Genomic DNA, 7,666 nt, shown 5'->3' on the forward strand with positions numbered 1-7,666 from the left:
TTTTACAGACGTTTTACGGACGTAACCATTTCATCCGTAATACATCCGTATTACGGATGTTTTACGGACGTTTATTACCACGGCCGTGAAACGTCCGTAGCTATTTTACCTGTGTAACCAGTGTAATTTTTCTGATAAAACGGTTGGTTCAAAATTTTTTAAATTTTTATATTTTTGTCAAAGGGTCAAAGTAAATACTTTGTCAAAATTTTAAGAAAATTAAACGAGCCAAATTAATTTTAGTTAAAGTGTTGGGTACCACCTTAACTTTAGTTTGTCTCAACCAAATGTTATGAAACTTATACTTAATGCTAATTACCACATAACACAGATCAAGTTTGAATTTTGGTGACGTCATTTTTACCATTCTAGAGTTATGACCCTTTACAAATGGTAAAATTGCTGAATTTTTGGTTTCCGTTTTCTAACAAGTTTGCCCCAACTAAATGTTATTTAACTTATAAACAATGCTAATTACCACAAAACTCAGATCAAGTAAAAATTTGGGTAGCGTGACTTTTACAGTTCTTGAGTTATGTCTCTTTATAACGTAACATGTAAGCGGTGGCATCATCTGTGTCCCATGGATGCATTCCCCATTTATTTATAATTCATATCATAGGTATATATCAGCAATGTCTTGGAAAAGATAAAAAAGCAGTACCCATCGTTTTTTTTAAAGAGTAATTAAAGCCCCTTGAAAACATAAACTTTCTGGAAAGTTGCATCGTTAGCGCTCTCGTGTGTTCAATACTCAGCATATTTTTTATGATACTTGATAACATAGGTTTATATCAGCAATGTCTTGGGCGAGTTCCATAATCAGTGCCGATCAATCATTTTTATACGACCGCAAAAATTTTAATTTTATTTTTTTGGTCGTATATTGCTATCACGTTGGCGTCGTCGTCGTCGTCCTGCGTCGTCTTGCATCGTCGTCGTTGGGATTGATTTTCGGAGTTTTGATCCCAATATTTTAGGAATTAGGGGCCAAAAAAGGCCCAAATAAGCATTTTCTCGGTTTTCGCACTATAACTTTAGTTTAAGTAAATAGAAATCAATGAAATTTAAACACACGGTTTATGACCACAAAAGGAAGGTTGGGATTGATTTTTGGAGTTTTGGTTCCAACAGTTTAGGAATTAAGGGCCAAAAAAAGGGCCCAAATAAGCATTATTCTTGGTTTTCGCACCATAACTTTAGTATAAGTATATAGAAATCTATGAAATTTAAACACAAGGTTTATGACCATAAAAGGAAGGTTGGGATTGATTTTGGGAGTTTTGGTCCCAACAGTTTAGGAATAAGGGACCCAAAGGGTCCAAAATTGAACTTTACATGTGATTTCATCAAAAATTGAATAATTGGGGTTCTTTGATATGCCGAATCTAACTATGTATGTAGATTCTTAATTTTTGGTCCTGTTTTCAAATTGGTCTACATTAAGGTCCAAAGGGTCCAAAATTAAACTAAGTTTGATTTTAACAAAAATTAAATTCTTGGGCTTATTTGATATGCTTTATCTAAACATGTACTTTGATTTTTGATTATGGGCCCAGTTTTCAAGTTGGTCCAAATCAGGAATCCATATCAAGTATTGTGCAATAGCAAAAAATTTTCAATTGCACAGTATTGCACAATAGCAAGAAATATCTAATTGCACAATATTGTGCAATAGCAATTAATTTTCAATTGGAATTATCTTTCTTTGTTAAGAATAGTAGTTGATAATATATGTTGGAAATTTGCCAGACATGACTATGATGTCATTTTCTATTTGTATTTGCCAATAACTTTATGTAAATAACTTCATTGGAAATTTGCCAATATAAAATGTTGCTGATGAAGCTTTTTTTCCTTATTTTATCTAAAATGTTTTTAGATAATGTATGTTGGACATTTGCCAGGCATGACTATGATGTCATTTTCTATTTTTATTTGCCAATAACTTTATGTAAATAACTTCATTGGAAATTTGTCAATATAAAATGTTGCTAAAATCTTGACATTTGTTTTGTGTAAAAAAAACCCATGTAATGTCAAAAATTTGATCACAATCCAAATTCAGAGCTGTATCACGCTTGAATGTTTTGTCCATACTTGCCCCAACTGTTCAGGGTCGTATAAAGCTGCGCCCTGCGGAGCACCTGGTTTAAGATGTATGCCCCTTGGAAATATTAATTATATTAGATGTGTACAATTCTTGCCAGATTTTTCTGCAATTTATATTATAGGTTTATATTATCAATGTTTTAAGATATTAAAAATCGTTGCCGATCAATAATTTTTAAAAGAGTTATGCCCCATGGAAATATTAATTTTATTGAAAATTGCCTTAAATTCTCGCCAGGATTTTTTTGATGAAATTTATAATATAGGTTTATATCATCAATGTACTTGGAAGATTTTAAAAATCGGTGCTGATTAATTATGTTTAAAAGAGTTATTCCCCCTGAAATATTGTTTATATGGAAAATTGAAATGTTATCGCTCTTGTGTTGCCTAAATTTTATGAAACTTTTATCATCGGTTTATATCAGCAATATCTTTATACGACCGCAAAAAAAAATTTGCGGTCGTATATTGGTATCACGTCGTCGTCGTCAGCGTCGTCCGAAGATATTTGATTTCCGGACAATAACTTTAGTATAAGTCAATAGAAATCTATGAAATTTAAACACAAGGTTCATAACCACAAAAGGAAGGTTGGGATTTATTTTTAGGGTTATGGTCCTAACAGTTTAGGAATAAGGGGCCAAAAAGGGGCCCGAATAAGCATTTTTCTAGTTTCCAGACAATAACTTATGAAACGGTGTATGGACCTCTCTGAAATTATACCACAAGTTTTCATACCACAAAGGGATGGTTAGGATTAGCTTTTGAGGGTTATGGCTCAAACCGTTTAAGAATGAGGGGCAAAAAAGGGGGAAAACAAGGGTTTCCTAGTTAATGGACAATTACTTAAGAAAATTTAAAAGCATTGTAAGGTAGGCAATCCAAACACAACATTTCGGATTACCTTCCTTACACTGCTTTTAAATTATGTATAAAGAAATGTTGTATTGTCTTGAGGTGATAAGCTGTCAATTTATTTTTAGAAGTAACTATTAAAATGCTGATTAAGGTATATTAATTTAAGCCATGATTTTGTATGTCATTTTCTATTTTAAGACTTTTATGATGTATTTAAATGGGTAATTATGATTGCAAACTCTATTGGAAATTTTAATTGAGATTATGACCATATCTATAGGGAAAGATTTTTTGGGAAAAAAGGAGGGGGTAAACACGAAATTGTAAGGGGGGGGGGGGTAATTTTTTTCTCATTTCAGATTTCACAAATTAAAAAAAAATCTTTTAATATTATTTTTTTTTTGGGGGGGGGGGGTGGGGGAGTCGAGTCAATACACAACAGCATAATGTATTGCACAAAAGCCCCAAGAAAAGGGGGGGGGTTGGGGGGGGGGTCAATTCGTAACAGCTACTGTATTGCACAGATGCAAACATTTAATATAAATTCAAATCATATAACCAATATAAATTCATATAACCAAATTGACTACAGTTATTCTGTGTCAGAAACCTATTATGTGTCAAAATATTTAATTACAATCCAAATTCAGACCTGTAACAAGCGCGAATATTGTGTCCATTTTTGCCTAAACTGTTCAGGATTGGACCCCTGCGGTCGTATCCAGCGACACTCGGCGAAGCAATTTATTGACACTTTCGAAAATGAGTTCTAATCAAATATTTTTTAATTTTTTATTTCTAATTATGCCCCTTTAAAATATGAATCATAATGGAAATCACATTGCATTTGCTCTGAAGCCTTCGTTTCTCTCAAGATATAAACAAAAAGTTTGAAAAAGCAAAGTGCTTACTATACGCCTGTCCGTCCATCCGTAACAAATTGTGTCAACTCTATATCTACAGACCCGTTATCATGTCATACTTTTTACTTGACATGTATATTAACCAACATCAGAGGGTGTGTCATAATGTTTGTATAACTTCCTAGGTCACATTTCAAGGTCAAAAACTTTGGTTTTGGGTCTCTCCGTTCGTTCGTAACAAATTGTGTCCGCTCTATATCTAGAGAACTATTTAAATTTTATACTTTATACTTGACATGCATATTAATCAACAGAAGAGGGTGTGGCATAATAAATGTACAACTTCCTAGGTAAAAGTTTAAGGTCAAAAACTTTTGTTTCATTTGGAAACCCCTGGTTCTATGTTAGAGATCGTGTCCGCTCTATATCTTGACTACCGTTAGGTTTTCAAAGTTTATACATGACATGTATATGAAGCAACACCAGGGAATGTGTGATAATGTATGTACAACTTCCTAGGTCAAAGGTCGAGGTCAAAAACTTTGGTTTCAGTTGACAACCGGATGTCCGTCCTTCCGTAAGAAATTGTGTCCTCTATATCACTGAGAACCGTTAAAATTTCATACTTTATACTTGACATGTATATTAACCAACACCAGAGGGTGTGTCATTATGTTTGTACAACTTCCTAGGTCAAAGTTCAAGGTAGAAAAACTTTGCTTTCAGGTCTGTCCGTCCGTCCGTAACACATTGTGTCCGCACTATATTTACAGAACCGTTACAATTTCATACTTTATACTGGACATGTATAATAACAAACACCAGAGGGTGTGTCATTATGTTTGTACAATTTTGTAAGTCTATGACCAAGTCTGTCCGTCCGTCGGTAACAAACTGTGTTCGCTCTATATCTATAGAAACGTTATAATTTCATACTTTATACTTGGCATGTATATTAACCAACACCACAGGGTGTGTCATTAAGTTTGTACAACTTCATAGGTCACAGTTCAAGGTAAAAACTTTGGTTTCAGGTCTGTCTGTCCGATCATAACAACTTGTGTCCGCTCTCTATCTAGAGAACTATTAAAATTTTATAGTTTATACTTGACATGTATATTAACCAAAACCAGAGGGTGTGGCATAATGTTTGTACAACTTCATAGGTTAAAGTTAAAGGTCAACAACTTTTGTTTCAGTTAAAAATCCCTTGTCCTATGGTAAAGATCGTGTCCGCTTTATATCTTGAGAACCGTTATGATTTCAATTAAAGTCTATACTTGAAATATACATTAACCAACACCAGAGAGTGTTTCATAAAGTATAAACAACTTCCTAGGTCAAATGCAAAGGTCAAAAACTTTGGTTTCAGTTGACAACCTCATGTCCGTCCGTCCGTCCGTAATGAAGTTTGTCCTCTATATCAAAGAGAACCGTTAAAATTACATATTTATACCTGACGTGTATATTAACCAACACCAGAGGGTGTGTTATATTGTTTGTTCAGCTTCCTAGATCAAAGTTCAAGGTCAAAAACTTTGGTTTCAGTTGACAATCCCATGTCCGTCCCTCTCTAAGGAATTGTGTCCGCTCAATATCTAGAGAACCGTTATAGTTTCATACTTTATACTTGGCATGTATATTAACAAACACCAGAGGGTGTGTCATTATGTTTGTACAACTTCCTAGGTCAAAGTTCAATGTAGAAAAACTTTGCTTTCGGGTCTGTCCGTCCGTCCGTAACACATTGTGTCCGCACTATATTTACAGAACCGATATAATTTCATACTTTATACTTGACATGTATAATAACAAACACATGAGGGTGTGTCATAATGTTTGTACAATTTTGTTAGTCAAAGACCAAATTTTTAAAGTTTCGTTTCAGTTATGTCCGTCCGTCGGTAACACACTGTGTACGCTCTATATCTATGGAAACGTTATAATTTCATACTTTATACTTGGCATGTATATTAACCAACACCACAGGGTGTGTCATAATGTTTGTACAACTTCATAGGTCACAGTTCAATGTCAAAAACTTTGGTTTCAGGTCTGTCTGTTTGTTCATAACAAAATGTGTCCGCTCTATATCTAGAGAACTATTAAAATTTAAAGTTTAGACTTGACATGTATATTAACCAAGACCAGAGGGTGTGGCATAATGTTTGTACTACTTCCTAGGTTAAAGTTCAAGGTCAACAACTTTTGTTTCAGTTAGAAACCCCTTGTCCTATGATGAAGATCGTGTCCGCTTTATATCTTGAGAACCGTTTTGATTTCAATTAAAGTTTATACTTGAAATGTACATTAACCAACACCAGAGAGTGTTTCATAAAGTATGTACAACTTCCTAGGTCAAATGTCAAGGTCAAAAACTTTGGTTTCAGTTGACAACCCCATGTCCGTCTGTCCGTAATAAATTGTGTCCTGTATATCAAAGAGACCCGTTAAAATTTCATACTTTATGCTTGACGTGTATATTAACCAACACCAGAGGGTGTGTTATATTGTTTGTACAGCTTCCTTGATCAAAGTTCAAGGTCAAAAACTTTGGTTTCAGTTGACAATCCCATGTCTGACGTCTGTAAGGAATTGTATCCGCTCAATATCTAGAGAACCGTTATAGTTTCATACTGTATACTTGACATGTATATTAACCAACACCAGAGGGTGTGTCATTATGTTTGTACAACTTCCTAGGTCAAAGTTCAAGGTAGAAAAACTTTGCTTTCGGGTCTGTCCGTCCGTCCGTAACACATTATGTCCGCACTATATCTACAGAACCGATATAATTTCATACTTTATACTTGACATGTATAATAACAAACACCAGAGGTTGTGTCATTATGTTTGTACAATTTTGTAAGTTAATGACCAGGTTTTAAAAGTTCCGTTTCAGTTATGTCCGTCCGTCGGTAAAAACTGTGTCCGCTCTATATCTATAGAAACGTTATAGTTTCATACTTTATACTTAGCATGTATATTAACAAACACCACAGGGTGTGTCATAATGTTTGTACAACTTCATAGGTCACAGTTCAAGGTAAAAGACTTTGGTTTCAGGTCTGTCTGTCCGTTCATAACAAATTATGTCCGCTCTATATATAGAGAACTATTAAATTTTTATACTTTATACTTGACATGTATATTAACCAAAACCAGAGGGTGTGGCATAATGTTTGTACAACTTCCTTAGTTAAAGTTCAAGGTCAACAACTTTTGTATCAGTTAGAACCCCTTGTCCTATGTTAAAGATCGTGTTCGCTTTATATCTTCAGAACCTTTATGATTTTAGTTAAAGTTTATACTTGAAATGTACATTACCCAACACCAGAGAGTGTTTCATAAAATATGAACAACTTTCTATGTCAAATGTCAAGGTCAAAATCTTTGGTTTCAGTTGACAACCCCATGTCCGTCCGTCCGTAATAAATTGTGTCCTCTGTATCAAAGAGAACCGTTAAAATTTCATACTTTATACTTGACGTGTATATTAACCAACACCAGAGGGTGTGTTATATTGTTTGTACAGCTTCCTAGGTCAAAGTTCAAGGTCAAAAACTTTGGTTTCAGTTGACAACCCCGTGTCCGTCCGTCCGTAAGAAATTAAGTCCTCTAAATCAAGAGAACCGTTATAATTTCATACTTTATACTTGACGTGTATATTAAACAACACCAGAGAGTGTGTCATTATGTGTGTCATTATGTGTGTACAATTTTGTAAGTCAAAGACCAAGTTTAAAAAGTTTCGTTGCAGGTATGTCCGTCCGTCGGTAACAAACTGTGTCCGCTCTATATCTATAGAAACGTTATAATTTCATACTTTA

Source organism: Mytilus galloprovincialis, chromosome 5 (genome assembly GCF_965363235.1).
Source record: "Mytilus galloprovincialis chromosome 5, xbMytGall1.hap1.1, whole genome shotgun sequence".
Classification (NCBI taxonomy): Eukaryota; Metazoa; Mollusca; class Bivalvia; order Mytilida; family Mytilidae; genus Mytilus; species Mytilus galloprovincialis.